A 14,916-nucleotide genomic window follows, 5' to 3' on the forward strand; every position below is an offset into this window, starting at 1 on the left:
AACGAACACATTTAAATGACTTCCTTCTGTGGTATCCGTCCAACCCGGTTCCCAAGGACCCATCCCGCCTGGCATTCACTCTGGTGGGCTGTGTGGTCTCACTCACTGCATCTTGAAGTACTCCACTCGGCTAGTCATCTTCCCCTCCACATTCCCGTATTAAAATATTTGGATTAGTTTCTGAATAATCTCTGTGTAAATAAAATTGCAAATATTTTTACTCTGGCAAACTGCAGGCCTTCAACACACTAAGTTTCACCATGTTACGGCCTCTGTCCCATTCCGTCCGTTAGGGTGGGGCGCGAAGGATCGAGTGAGAATCCTCAGATCAGAACTCTGCTAAGTATTATAGCTCTGACAGTGTCTGACCTTCTCTAAGTTATGCAACCAATTGGAGAACTGGATTTTCCATCACAGCAACATGGGTGATCGTGTTTGCATCCAAGTCGTTTTAAAACTAAAATTCCATGGCCCTCAGTAGGGAAGAAAAGGATATGACAGGTGGAGGGGTCATGGGGACACAGAGAAGAATAAGATAGAACTCCACCTGTATCCTGACAACCATTCCGGTCTTAAACAGATAATGAAAAGAGAGAAAGCACCAGGCGATATGACAACATGGAAGAGGGACGGTATCCAGTCTTGAGGCAGGTGTGGAGTGGTCGGGTAAGGTTTTCGGTCAAAGTGACTTCAGAGGTGAGACCAGAACCGTGAATAGAAGTGAGGGGAGGTGTGGAAGCAGGGTGACGCAGTCCAGACAGAGGGACCAATGTGCATGGGCCCAGAGGCAAGAGAGAGCGTGCTTAAGAAAACAAAAATGCACTCTGGCTGGAGTGCAGAGGAGAGAAGCTAGAGGAGTGAGTACTAGAACCGTTCAGGCTGAACAGACCACGTCCAAAAGCCAGCAGTTTACTCTTAAAACAACAAGAACAATGACAGTGTTTTAAGTTAAGGGGTGTGTCAAGATCACTTGGATGCCTCTGGGGGCGTAATTATGAAGCCAGTAATAGTTCATTCTCACACACATGGTGTGATTCACCCACTCCCACCTCTCCCTGTAGATAAGGATGATTTAAAAACTTGGATTAATTGATGTTTTTGCTTAATTGTGTTCATGTTTTCCTCTCTAAGTCTTATAAAAGTCATCACGGGACATGAGATATGGAATGAACTGAGCTCACCGGGCTTCTATAGGAGTGTCCCTAATTAACACATGAAGAGCAGTATATCTATCTGTTGGCTCCATAGAATCAACATGGAAAAATCTGTCAACAGACAAGAAAGCATGCACACAAAAGCAGAGGAGTCTGTTTCCAGGAAGATGGGCAGATATACTTCTCCGTAGGCCTCCTGCTAAGCACAGTGGGAAGCCCTGGATGTTATGTACAAAGCAAACATAAGTGGGCATGATGAAGAGGCGGACCAGAGAGGGACCTCGAGGTCCAAAGACTGACAGGATGGTGAGTTCCTTGGGCTTCCCCTTCCCTCACATGTCCCAGGCCGAAAGCTGAGGAAGCTGACAAATCCAAAACACCAATGAAATCAACAACAACAACAAAACAACCCCAAACAACAAAACACTGCTCCCTGTAGCCACGAGAGAAAGAAAAGAGCAGCCTAGCAAGAGAGAACGTGTTTAGATAATAGCGACTCAGCACGTCTATTCTAGCCAAGTGCCACAGACAAAACGGTGGCACAACCTCAGCCACACCAGGCAGAGGCCAAGTGCAGCCTAGACTTCCACTTCGGCAAAGCTCTAGAGAGCACCCCAACCCCCAAAGACTCTGCCCGACTGGTATCAGAGAAGGAGGCCAAGTAGAAAGGTGGGTCTTTCATGCCAATGGAGACCACCGGTGAGGGTTGTGTCTCACTTCCACATGCACCCAGGAGTTACAAGGGGTCCCTCCCCACCCCCTCCCCACTGGAGCGGTATCATCTGGGAAAGTCAGGACTGGCACCCGCAGTAAAGAGACACCCTCCTTGTAGTGGCAGTGGAGGTCATGTGGGCACCAGAATGGGGCACTCCTAGCCTTCCCAGCCAGGGTGCCTAGGAAAGGGCCAGAACGTCCGTCCACACCCAGCAGTACCGAGGACCCCTTGATATACGCGTGCTTATCAGTGTCAATGGGGGCAAAATGAGGAACTTGGATTCTACGCCCACCCAGTAGGAAGGGGGCAGTGTTCCTCATTCCTCTTCCTCTGCTTAGAGGAATGTTTACATAATATTCCTGAAATGACAAAATGATGGAAATGGAGAACAGGTTAGTGGTTGTAAGAGGTAAAGCGGGAACAGAGAGGGAAGTGTTTATGGCTCTGAAAGAGCCTGTTGTGGGTCCCTGTGATGGGGGATTTATTCTGTAACTTGACTGCGTCGATGCCAGTATCCTGGTTCGGTTATCACACTACAGTTCTGCAAGCTGTTACTCCTCGGAGAAATTGCGAAAATGATATAGGGGATCTGTCGGTAATATTTTTTAAAACTACTTGGGACACTACTATTGTCTCAAAATAGAAATAAATGTAATTAAAACCAAAAACCAAAGGCAGAGAAGCACAATTTCGAAGAGTATCTAGAAATATCCAAGTTAGAAAAACGACATATTGGAGATTGGTTATTTACCTTTTAGTCTTTGGCCTGTGCTACGCGGCATATGGGCTTGGAGTAAGCATTAATAAATTTTGAGTGAATGAATGAATAAGTAAATAAATAAAGCAAAGTGCATGTTTAGATACCAGAATACAGCATATGGAAACTCTGCTTGGTTCCCGTCTTCCTGGGAATTTTCCATTCCTTTTTCGGAGAAATGAAGGTGAACAAGTCTACTGACCCTGAGAATCCCTGGCTGAGAATCAAAGTACGCCATCTGGAAGGCCGAGTTCAACAATAGGAAGTGGCTAATCACACATTTATTTCTTTCATGCCATCTAGTTCCTGAGATTGTTTTTGAAATTTAGCCCTAAACCCATGGTATTTGTGTGTGCAAATGTGCACCTGCATAAAGCTGTTTGCATGTGTTCATAACTGACGGTGTGGGGTGGTGTTTTAATTCATGGAACAGTGCAAGGCAGCATTCCAGGATCTTACAGATTTTTATCATTTAAGCAATTATTTAATAAATTCTGCATAGCATAATGTTAGTGGTTGGGAAACTTTCTGTGAAAACTTGAGATTTTAAATTTTGTCAAACTATGGAAGCAGTTAAGTGAAAATTAACCATGAACTATGGAACAAGTTATAAGAAAAAAATCCATTCATTTATTCATTAGATGTGGAATACTAAAGGCACAAGCCATAAAAATTAATAAAGCAAGGTTCCTGTTTCACCATCAATATTTAATATTTTAAACAAAGAGTTATTTCACTATTTGCATGCAATATTATTGTTAACCTAGAAAATACACAGAAATCAATTGAAAACCACTAGAATTAACAGATTAGATTTGTAAGGTGGCAAGGTGCAATAAATACTTCAAAATCAATAAATTTGTATGCAGAAGCATTATATTTAAAAAATGCAATGAACTCCCACTTATAAATGAGAAAACTATATATTTGATAAGAATAGTTTGAAAGAGAATTCTGTACCTCATGAAGAACTGTAAAATTTTTTGAAAGTGACATCTGAATGAGAAAGTCCATTTGTAAATTCATACAGGAGGAATATACCCCCCCAGTCACTCTAATACTCATGTATACTCTTCACCATATTCTGTTCCCGGCATCAAGGCATCTATAAAGCAAGAGTTACGCATGAAAGAAATACCCGTGACCTCCCACCAACCACTCCTCTCTTGAATTAAGGCAGAACAAACAGGTCCTCAAAGAAGTTCCAAGGTGCAGTTTCTCCAAGATTTGGGTAAAAATATATCAACATACATTGTTAGGTAAAATAATTTTATCAAAAATGGTTGAATTGTAAAGAGTTATTAAAATTTGTAATGCTTTGATTTTTCCCAACCATAATTAGGTTAAACAACGTGCGTCCAAGTGAAATAGAAATGGGGAGTCTTTTAATAAAGTCCTAGCGAGGTCTCTCTGCAGGACTTTGCAGAAACTTGAGAAAGTGAATGACTGTACCGATTGGGTAACAACTTTTGCAAGCCCTAAGTTTTCCAATTGTTCAGTTTCAATAAACTTGGAAAATGACCTCAGGGAGTCATCAGCTAATACATCATCTGTAATACTTTTTCGATGATAGATAACTTGTTACTGTTGGCATGTAACTCAGGAGAAACTCAAAGAATTTGGTGACATCAATTTAACACAACTCTTTCAAGTCCCATCTACATATTTGTATGGAGAAGGTTGTCAGCACTAAAACCCAAGGAAAAATAGAAATAACTGATACTGCGACCAGCAGAAATCCATGGATACAGGAATCTCCAATAGTACCTTATTTTTATGTGCAATGAGTATCACAATGTGTATGTTTGACAAATTATATACAAATAACAATTGTAATAAGAACTCTAATGGAAGTTTTGGTTATGGAAAACTTAAAAATTAGTTTCAATTTATATTCACAATCTCTATAGCAGAGAAGTAGAATGCTATGCTCTATAAAATGCTTTAACATATAAAAGCACTTGCGTTGGAACACAATTATGTGGTGCACATAGAATGGGAGAGATTTAAGAAAAGAAACCATGCAAAGTGTTTTTAAAAATGTGCTTGTGCACAAATGGATACTTCCAGAAGGCATCAAATTTGCCGTGGCATTTTGATTTCATTGGGTACATTCAAAAGTGATATAATGGTTTTGTTTTAAAATGGTGATGCAATACTATGGAAATGCCATCTTTTAAAAAACCTGCCAAAACATCTTTAGATGGCTCTGTAAAAGTTGACAGGGTACATGGATTTTCAATATTTTTTTAGGAGTTACATGAGCAAAAATCCTTGAAGACCACTGATTTCACAGATGTTTTCCTTTTATTATTACTGGAAAGAGTTACCGATAATGGGGGTGGGGTAAAGAAGAAGGGAGAAGAGACAATTTTACAATGATCGGCAAGATTTGCTCATAATACTTACTTTGGCAATATTAGAATATTGAGTAAATTTTTGTAAGTATTTCTGAAGAGCACAGTATAGGGGATTTTTGTTCAATATGGCTGTGTAGGAAGCTCTTGGGTCACCTCCTCCTAAGAACACACCAAAGCTGCAGCTACATAGAGAACAACTTCCTCTGAACAAAAACTGAAAGCTGTCTGAGCAACCCCTATGCATCTGGTGATGGGGAGAAGCAGCTAAAGAGGCTGGGAGAGAATCTCCCCTGGCATGGAGTCCCACAGCTGTGGACGAACTCAAAGCCCAGAGCTTCTCCCTGAAGGGCAAAGGGTACGAATACCAGGTTGGGCACCCCAACTTGAAGGCCTGCACCTGAGAGACGAGCCCCCAAAGCATTCATAAGACTATAGTGACATGAGAAATGTCTCTTACAGGGCTATTCGCCAGCACCAGGGTTCAGCACAGAGGCAGCCAGTCCAGAGGTGTTCAGACTTCATGTGAATGATGCTCATTTGCTAATCTTAAAGCAAGGGCCCCAGGGGCAGACACCTAATTTTATCACATATCTACAGGCCCACTGCCTGGTGAGCACCATCTTCATGGTTTCTCTCTGCCTTGCTTTAGCCCCCAGGTGCCGTCTTGCTATTTTTCCTTCTTTTCCTTGGAAGGCTCCACCTGGATGCTCTCTCCCTTTGCCATACTCTAGAGGGCCAGTTATCTGGAGGGGAGCTTCGACCAACACCTGGTGCCCCCATTTTTGCAGCTACCGCCCAGGAAATACCTCTTGATTGCCTGGCTCTGGTGGCCAAGGAACCTTGTGTTCTTGGGTCGCATGAGATCACAACAATTGGAGGGGCAGTTCTCAGCAAAGCAAGCTCCCACCCTCAGGGCACTGCACAGACAAAAGACTGAAACACATTCCTGTTCTTTCCCAGAAAGAGGCTTCCTGGGTACTTGTCCTAGAGATGTGGCCTGATAGGGAGGCTTCAGGTTTTGCACACAACCAGGGGCTTACCCAGGTGCTCTCAGGCACAAAGGTGGATGGATGCCATCTTTCCTCTCTCCTTCTGCCTTCCTGCAGCTCACTAATATGTCCCAGAAAGGAGCTAATACACCTGTCCAGAGCCCTAATTTTTGTGACTGCTGCTCAGGGGACACCTCCACACTGCCTGGATCTAGTGGCCAGCAGGGTTTACGCTTATGGACCCACAGTATATACTTGAAGTATATACATCTGCACACTCCAAAAGCTGCTGCGACCTGAGGGTCTGGCTTCCAATCAGGCTGAATCTGAGTGCTGACTAATGTCCTCCCCTTTGAGGCACTGACAGGTCCTGGCACACCCTCAATTACTAGGAGCCATTAAAAATAAAATAGGCTGCGGGGACGATCACAAAGGACTGAGAGACAACCAAGAGCCGAGGCAGGGTTGACTGATAAGGATCATCTGCTCCAGGAGGCGGCTCCTGCAGGACTTGGGGAGGCAGGTGTTTTATCGGAAGCACAGAAACCAACACAGAGAGCAAAAAGAAGAAACAAAGGAATGCGTCCCAAACCAAAGAACAAGATAAAATTCCACACCAGAGTGGAGATAAGTAATTTACCAGATGAAGAATTCAAAGGAATCCTCACAAAGATGTTCAAAGAAACTGGGAGAAGACCAGATGAACACAACGAGAACTTCGGGAAGAAGAAAGAAAACACAAGAAGGTACTGAGACAGGATAGCGAGAAGGCAGGAAAATTCCTTGGTAAGTGGAAAAGGAAAGTGAGACAGGGAGCTGAACACAGTGGGTAAACAATTCACAGCCAGGTGCAGATGGTCACCAGGGCAGAAGGCCCCCAGTGCCTGGCAGGGGGCAAAACTGGGAAAATGAGGACCTCGCCCCCAGGCTAACCTTCCCTCCCCTGGCCCTTCCTCCCTGGATATAACATCTGGGAGATAATGTCTAGGCCCCTGTTGTATTCCAGCTCCTCCAGGTCCAGAAAAGCAGCAAGACCAGGTGGGTGACCCCAGAACCAGATGCAATGACTGAAGACCCCCTGCCCTGTCACTGACCAGGCAGTGGTGACCATGCCCCTGAAAGAATGAATATGCTGTCACCTGGAGAACTGATGGCTATGCTACTGAAATCCCCCCCGAGACCTCCCCTAAGACTCCTGCCCACAAGAGAGAGAGGAAAGCCTCAGGACAAAGGGCCCAGGGAGCGCTCCCCCTCTGGGGAGCAGCCCATGCCATTCCCTCTCCCTTCTTCTTCCCCCACAGACCCATGTCTCCTCACCTCTAAGGCAATGGGCAGCTGGTCCCAGGCTGATCCCCTGCACCTGTCCCCAAGGCCCCCCTTCTCTGACCCCCCAGTGAGCTCAGACAGCCCAGCCCAGGCTCTCCTGTTGCTTCTTCTATGGTAAGCCCTCCCTTGTTTCACTGACTGCAGCCTTAATAAACACATCCTCACAGTCACCTGGACTCATGTTGTGAAATCTCTCCTACATGAAGTCAATAACTCACACACTAGAGCCAGTCCTAGGCAGACCCGCTCAGGGCCAGACCCCTCTCTGGTAACAGTACCAAACAGAAGTGACAGAGCTGAAGAACACAGCTGAAGAACACAATAACTGAGCTTGAAAATACAATACACTGACTTTGGAGTTTGGTGATGTTTCACACTTACGGTGTAATTCGATGTGTTCTCCTGTTACGAAAATATACTACACTGGAAAACAGGCTATCAGGACTGTAATCTCTCCCCCATCCAGTGGAAAACTGAACAAACTAGCCTCATGTAGGCAGCAGTTAATTACTCTACTCCTTAAGTTGATGGGAACACATGTCAACAGGCTAGCAAGAGTCCTTCATAAAAAGCAAATAGGAATACATTGTACAAATTCCTTACACCTTACAAATCCATTATTAGTCACCTCTGGGGATGTTATTTGGAGAAAAAATCAGCTAAACTCAGCTCAGAGAACAAGATTTCCAAATGTTTTGGTTTCTATTCAAGAACTTTTAAAATACTCTGTCCTTTTCCCAAAGAAATGACATAATACTTAGACAGGAAAACATGTGCGTGATGCAGGGCGGGGGTGGGGATTTGTGTGCATATGTTTACATACATAATAAGATATCCCCGATAAATACTCCAGTGTTTCTATTTCCACAGTGTATCCTCATTTTATAAAGAATAATAGAACTGAGACTTTGGCTCGTTAGCTAGCCCTCAGCCTTGGCTATCATCTAGCCATAATTTTCAATCTGCTAATTATTCTAACCTCACTGAAATGGATTCAATCTCTGCAGAGAGCAGTGTCCTCAAGATGCCTATTGTCTCCATACTCTGCGTCTCTCAGATCCCTTCAGGGAAAATTCAGAACAGCTGCAAAGGCTTGGATTTACAGCAGAAGTTCACTGGTGAATCAGCTGACTCGATGACCCAGCCATCTAAAAATGGCTAATGCAGTGCACCCACCATATACTGTATGTGACTTGTTGTGGACAAAGTTAAACCAAATGCAAATATTTTGCATCCAAATGAATTAAATGCACCCTTAAAAACTCCCCACCATGTGCTTTCGTGCTAGGGATCCTGTGGTTCTCGGGGCAGATGTGGAAACTGAGCAATGGCCTAACATTTCAATGAGTTCTTGTCCATCTAAGATTCTGAGGTTCAGCTTGATCTCTTACCCAACCCTTTTCCTGGAGCACTTACTGTGGGCTCTGCGGCAGCTGGTCAGGATATAGAATGAATTGGAGAGCCCCTACCTATTGGAATCACTAGTCTAGCAAGGTAGGAATGAAGACAATAGTCGGGTGAGGTGGGAGAGGGAACCAGAAGCAGCCGGGGAATGAAATAGCACGGAAACATGGAGCAGACGGAAAGTGGACAGAGGGGAGGGCGGAGGGAGGTATGGAGGAAAGAACGGGAAGGGACTAGACAAAGAACATGGACAATAGTGTGTGATTTGACTGTGGGGGTGGGCTGGTGGAGGAGGGCAGAGGAGGAATAATTGGGAAACCAGTCATAGAATAACAATAAAAATAATTTTAAAAAGGAATAGCATGGTATTTAGGGGAAACTGTAACTAGTTTTAACTTTTAGCTCAAAGGACAAAGAGAGATGAAATCATGCAAAGCCTTTATTCCATGCTAAGGAGCTTAAGTTTATTCTATGAATGAGTCACAATGAAAAAATTAAGCAGATTTGTATTTTACATGACTCATTTTCTTCTTTTCCTGACTAGTATTAGCCTGAACCATATGACACTGCTATTTTGTGGGTTGAAAATGATCAAATATTGATGATCTCCTGAGGGTCAAACTGATATGTAACAGAACTTGAAATAATATTTTTGGTTGCATGTTTATTTGTTGAATGTCTGTCTTGTTGACTAGACTAGACTCTGGAGCTAGAGAACTTGGGTTCATAAACTAACTGTATTAGCTTTATAGCCCTGGACAAGTCACCTAACCTCTCTGACTTTTGCTTTCCTTGTCTCCAAAATGCAACAACACTCCAGAGAGTTATTATGCACATTAAATGAATTATTAAACATCAATGCTTGGAAAAGTATCTTGAATGGAGTAAGCATTATTTTAGTATTAGTTGTTATTGTCATCATCATCATTATTAACATCATTACCATCATCACTGTCCAAACGTCTATGTTGAGTGTGAAGTATAAAGAAATAGTATTAGAGCTAGAAATGGAAGCAGCATCTCTCCATTGGCCAGCAGGTTTTCAGTACCTGTCCTTAGCTGAATGAAGTTCAATGACTAACCATAGAAAGATATTTTCTCAATCTTTTAAACTTTCTAATGCAGTGTTCAAGTCCCACACAATTTCTGAATCACACAAAATATTTGCATGATTAATGAAACTGCAATATGTAAGGGTTTTTTAAAACATCATAGGCCTTTTATAAAGCATTGATTTACAACAACAACAAAAAAGAATATTGATATGCAAATGTTCCTGGACTTTCTTCATTTNCATCTCTCCATTGGCCAGCAGGTTTTCAGTACCTGTCCTTAGCTGAATGAAGTTCAATGACTAACCATAGAAAGATATTTTCTCAATCTTTTAAACTTTCTAATGCAGTGTTCAAGTCCCACACAATTTCTGAATCACACAAAATATTTGCATGATTGATGAAACTGCAATATGTAAGGGTTTTTTTAAAACATCATAGGCCTTTTATAAAGCATTGATTTACAACAACAACAAAAAAGAATATTGATATGCAAATGTTTCTGGACTTTCTTCATTTCTGGTTCCCTAAGGAGTGACGTGGAATTAAGACAGGTTTGAGCTAAGGCTTGGGTGGCAAGGTATGTGTGCCCATGCTTGTGTGTTTCTGTGTGTGTGTGTGTGTGTGTGTGTGTGTGTGGAGGAATTTGAAGAAATAGGTGCAGAAGAGTTACAGTTACTAAGGGGAAGAATGATGAGAAAAGGGGGATTTTAAGAATTGCTGTGTTCTGTATGTCTTCCTTGTGCCATTAGAGAAAATGAAGTGAAGCGTTTATACTATTTTGAAATGTATTTTGGTTATGGAAGTGAATTTCATTCACTGTAAGGCCTCCTTAGCCTGGACCACATAGGGGATGGCTTTCTAAGTATTACAACTGTTTCAAATTCTTTTTTCCTAGGAAATTTTTTAGCATTATTTAAATTCTGTCAAGTATAGTTTCTGTGTTCAGTGCCATCATACAATGATTGAGATATACTTGAACAAAGCACTATTCTACCTTGAATTATCTATTTATTATATGATCCTTGTTCCTGTGAAACCTATTAACACATACTCTTTAAGACCACCAGCTAAAAGCACATGATTATTTTGAAATCAACTCAAAGAAGTTTGGAGCCAAGGGAAGTGAAAAACCAGTCCAAACACCCTAATGGCCTAACGAAATTGAACTCTTTGGCAAAGTATGACTTGTTATTAATTCCTAACAAATATCACCAGTCTTGCATTCCAGCGAAATGTTCACAACATGAAATAAATCCATCCACAATCATCAAAATCTTTCTGCGCATCGGGGTCCTGACATAGAGTAGCCACTTGCTGCTGATGACAATGGTGCTCGGGCCACTTCAAGTAAAGCCACTGCCTTGGACAGGAGGTTGGAGGGTCACTGTTTGAGGACCCATACAGTCCAGATTGCCAACCCCCCAAAACAATGAGGGGAAAAGGAGGAGGAGACCAAAGAAACATCAAGGTTGTCAGCTTTCTCTGAGGTCTCCTGGGCACCCTTCCAGACAGTCTGGCATAAAGGAAGGCCTCCAGGCTAGGAACTGGGACGTCTTGACTCCACTGCTGGTCAAACTTCCTACACGATCATGAGACAGAGTTTTCTACTCTTCCAACTGAATAATGAGAAAAACCCTATGCTTAGCTCTAGTATTCTGCTCTGCTATAAAATTAATTAACAAATATAATTCACTGATCAAGGTAAACAGTCTCTACTGTTCTCAGTACCCAATGGCACATTGTCCCGCTGCCTCCTCTGGGTCAGTGTCTTGACTTCCTTCAGACACTCATCAGGTCGCCGGTGGCAGGTGCCAGCTTCCTCAATGGCATTCCCCTGCATGCACAGACCTTCCTCGTGCTCCCCAGAGCAGTTTCTCAGGTGAGGACCACTAGTCTAGCTTAGAGAAGTAAAGTTTACAAAAGACCTGGTGTCAGTTATCTTCAGGGATCTTGTTCTTGAGCTAACCATTTTAATGTTCTTTCATTAGCTTTCTTGTATATATTTCACAGTGCTTAAAAGCTACCACTGATGGAAAATGGATGTGCCCGATATTACCCTAAGCTTTCAAAGGACATAGTCTCTCAATTACCTAACTATACATCTATAGAGCTCTCTTTATAAACACATATATACAGCTGTATATATGAGTAGGGTAAAAGTAGGTTCCTATGGAAAATGATACAATAATTCATAAATAATAACTCAAGAATAAACTCTATTTCGTGTACTCACAACTGTAAACCTCCTTCTGCCCACCCCTGTATATGTACACACACACAACTATGAACTTCTATATACAGATGTCTGTATACATATATACGTGTGTGTATGTGTGTGTGTGTGTGTGTGTGTGTGTGTGTATAGGCTGATTTTACAGAAGAAATGGAGAATCAGAAGAAATTAATCACCCAAAGCCACATAGTTTGTAATCAGCAGAGGATGAATTTGAGCCAGATCTTCCTTTGTTTTTCAGCACTTGGAGCACAGTGCAGGGTCAATGGAAACACAGTGTGTACCAGAAGCTAAGTTCAAAAATGCAGAGTGAGTGCTGTGGTGCCTTGGAAATAACACAGGACTTAGAGATAAGTGTCCTGCATCCCTTCCCGGTCCCCGCTGATGGCTGGATGTGCCATGTTGAGCAAAATATCCAGCTTTCCTGAAACCTCAATTTCCTCCAGTAGAATGAGAGGTTTAGAGCGGATAATCTCCGAAGTTTCTTTTGGCTCTCTAAGGGGATGATTTGCTTCTGAAAGGCACTGTTTCTACAATGAGGAGAGACACATAGAATTCCAACTATTCAGAATGAAAGGTAACATTCTCTCCTGCAGAAATAAATACTGATGGCCTGGTTACCCTTTATATTTCAGCTTAGAAGGTATGATCTGGAGCTCCCCTGGAGCCCTTCTTTATACCACAGGCATTTTTATTTAATAGCACACGTCCCAGTTTGCATTTNAACCTCAATTTCCTCCAGTAGAATGAGAGGTTTAGAGCGGATAATCTCCGAAGTTTCTTTTGGCTCTCTAAGGGGATGATTTGCTTCTGAAAGGCACTGTTTCTACAATGAGGAGAGACACATAGAATTCCAACTATTCAGAATGAAAGGTAACATTCTCTCCTGCAGAAATAAATACTGATGGCCTGGTTACCCTTTACATTTCAGCTTAGAAGGTATGATCTGGAGCTCCCCTGGAGCCCTTCTTTATACCACAGGCATTTTTATTTAATAGCACATGTCCCAGTTTGCATTTACAAATGGATCTGTGTGGTTTGACTGTAAGGACTAAGAAGGTAGGGACCATGTCTCTCTGCCCACCCTTGGATTCAATGCCTGGGCTTAGCGTGGAGAAGAGGCTCTGTAACATGTGCCAACTAAACACATTTTGAAGAGGCTCATGGCTTCCAGGTGTTCAGTACTGTAGGATTCAGAGCTAGCATTTCTTTCTCTCGTTCCAAAAGAAAAAAAACCTGGTCATGAGTCTCTCATGCCACAGAAGGGGTATGATTGATTTATTTTTCTCTTTGCTCCTGACGTGCAGGAGAATCCATCCATAAGTGCTGTCTCCTACAATTACACAGTCCCCATGTGCACCTTGGAGTTCCCATACCACTTTTCCTAATACCTTAGAAACAGAGGCTGGAGATGACAATACGAACATTTATATCAAGGCAACTATATCTTGTTTATATCGTGCACGTAAGAAAATATTAAGCTGAGGCTTACTAATTTAAAAGAAGGGGTGGATAAACGAACCCTTCTGTGCTCAGTGTCCTTGGCTAGAACCAGCAGCAGAAGCGCTCCCAGGCAGGCCTGTCCAGTCTCATCTGTGTCACAGACCACCGTGCCTTTCAGCCCAGAATGTTCTCCTGGTAACAGCCACTGCTGCCTGAGTAACGAGGGGCAGTGGGTTTGTGAACCGCCCCCCTCTTCCTGCAACTCCTCTCCTGGGATGCAAGATTATAGTGCCCTGGAGCGGGGGTGGGGGATGCTGGGGGGGGTGGGGTGCGGCTGCTGCCCAGTGTGGTGGAGGCTGCTGGGCGGCCATGCGGCATTGGCTTGTTGGCAGGCAGGGAGCAGTTCGGTGGGGACCACACGGAGAGCAGACATGCTGACTACGGCGTGGAGCAAGGAAATGAGAGCTTCTGCCTGTGTCTGGTGGGCTAAGATGGGGGAGGGGAGGAGGAGGTGTTGGGGACGGTGCCAAGAGGGGCCGCTGATGGAAGTGTGGGAAGCCTCAAGGGGAGGCATTTTGCCAACCCAGAGGCAGTTAGGCAGATCCCCCTTTTATTCCTGCTTAAATGAGGAATCCTGCTGGGTCGAGTAGGGGCAGGGCCAAGAAAGGAGCGATTCTGGACCAGGAAGGATGTGCCTGCAAGCTGGGATCAGAGCCAAGGAAGGGAGGGAGAATTAGGGGCAGATAAGGGGCAGCAAGATTAGAGGGCAATAAAAGAAGAACACAAGAGGGAATGTCCTATGAGGAGAACAAGAGAAGAAGGAAGAGAGAGCAGGTCAGGTACACAGGGGAGAGCCACGTTTCTGGGCTGTAGAGCAGGCTGACCTTCCAAAGGTCAGGATAATGTTCACAAGACACAAGCAATGACAGACCACGAGGGGCAGTATAAAATAAACCTGCTGTTCCTACAGGTTCCTGGTGGGTGTTAATTTGCACAGGAATGAGTTTTTCCCAAATAGCAAATCACAGAAGTTATTTTTTTTAAATGTTACTTTTTAGGTAAAAAAAGAACAAACAAATGCTATCACAGAAAAACTACATTTTACTTTTAAATATTACGGATTTCCTAAAATATAATGCACATCACAAGAATCCCAAGTTGCTCTTCTTGCCTTTCTAAGAAAATATTTAAACCATCAAGATCCTCTGGGAAAGGGAGCTAGGGGAGGTCAAAAAACACATGTCAATGAAGTGAATTCCATTTTGAGGTGATGTCACTTTTACAGCTTTCTAAAGCCCCTTTTTGGAGACTCATGAAGAGCTAAAAGACCGTCAAGCGAATGTTGCATTTTATTTTGTGACAGGCCCACAAATTAATGGGGCCTGAGGACCAGAATCCCACTCTCTTCAGTCCATACAGAGACTGAGGGATATTTTGGTTTAAGAGCCCAGAGGACAGATTTGGCTGTTGACTAACGACA

General features: G+C 43.2%; 1 protein-coding gene across 1 annotated transcript in view; it reads right to left on the minus strand.

The window, feature by feature from the left end:
* The window catches only part of SVEP1 (sushi, von Willebrand factor type A, EGF and pentraxin domain containing 1), a 163,960-nt gene that overhangs the window by 117,318 nt on the left and 31,726 nt on the right, over nt 1-14,916 (minus strand). The gene's annotated exons all lie outside the window — the stretch shown is intronic.

Source organism: Sturnira hondurensis, unplaced genomic scaffold, assembly GCF_014824575.4.
Source record: "Sturnira hondurensis isolate 20B ecotype Veracruz unplaced genomic scaffold, ASM1482457v3 Scaffold0022566, whole genome shotgun sequence".
Lineage (NCBI taxonomy): Eukaryota > Metazoa > Chordata > Mammalia > Chiroptera > Phyllostomidae > Sturnira > Sturnira hondurensis.